The sequence below is a fragment of the Phalaenopsis equestris genome, unplaced genomic scaffold (genome assembly GCF_001263595.1).
Source record: "Phalaenopsis equestris unplaced genomic scaffold, ASM126359v1 Scaffold000273, whole genome shotgun sequence".
Classification (NCBI taxonomy): domain Eukaryota; kingdom Viridiplantae; phylum Streptophyta; class Magnoliopsida; order Asparagales; family Orchidaceae; genus Phalaenopsis; species Phalaenopsis equestris.
In genome coordinates, this window is record NW_018164715.1 from 19,727 (window position 1) to 20,766 (window position 1,040).

At 32.5% G+C, this 1,040-nt stretch overlaps 1 protein-coding gene across 2 annotated transcripts in view; it reads right to left on the bottom strand.

Annotated features, from left to right (window-relative positions):
- The window catches only part of LOC110024774 (fatty acid amide hydrolase), a gene marked incomplete at its 3' end in the record, with an annotated part of 11,234 nt that overhangs the window by 9,409 nt on the left and 785 nt on the right, over positions 1 to 1,040 (bottom strand).

Below are 1,040 nucleotides of genomic sequence, written 5' to 3' on the forward strand. Positions count from 1 at the left end.
ATTACCTGTAGTTTGACATAGTAGCAGCTTGTCCACACCAATTGGCTTAACCTTGTAGATTGAATACGTGCACAGTCGATCATATAGTATACATAAATGAATTCCCTAATAATGCAAATCCAGAGGAAATTATGGAGGAGGATTTGGAAACCCGGACAAATCAGGAAAGGCAATAAATCCTAATTTTAAATTCAAAATTCAAATTAAAGTTTCAAATTATGGAGAAGGAATTGGAAACCGAGACAAATCAGGAAGGACAATAAATCCTAATTAAAATTTTAAATTAATTAAGAAGCTCAATTAAAGGCTCCCATTTTAGAAGTTAATTAAAGTTTTTCTTTGTCATGTTATGTTGTTCTTTATGTTATGTGTTTATTTGTTTTCCTAAAAGTAATTTTATAGGTTATTATCTTCCCAGTTTGGGATGGGATGTTTGTAATATGTTTCTATTATTTAAATGGAGTAAGAAAAAACGATAGGGGCAATGACTATTGCTACTACTTCATGAGTTTTTTTGAATTCCGTTGATGAGTTTCCAACAGCGCAGGGGGATTCTGTTTCCCCTCTCTTGAGCCCAACGAGATATTGAACTTAAGGGAAGGCATCAAACTTGGAATCAAAGACGATCAAAGTTCCCTCACTACGAAGTCGTCATCTCATGTCTATAACTCGCAGTTGATGCCTTCCTTTAAGTTCAATATCCCGTTGGACTCAAGAGAGGGGCAAAGCAGAATCTCTCTGCGCTATTGGAAACTCACCAACGGAATTCAAAAAAACTCATGAAGTAATAGCAATAGTCAATGCCCCTATTTTTTTCTTACTCCATTTAAATAATAGAAACATATAACAAAACCTCCCATCCCAACTGGGAATGTAATAACCAATAAAATTACTTTTAGGAAAGCAAATAAACACATAACATAAAGGAAAATATAACATGAAAAAGAAAAAACTTTAATTAACTTCTAAAATTGGAGTCTTTAATTGAGCTTCTTAATTCAAATTCAAATTTTGAATTTTGAATTTTGAATTTTGAATTT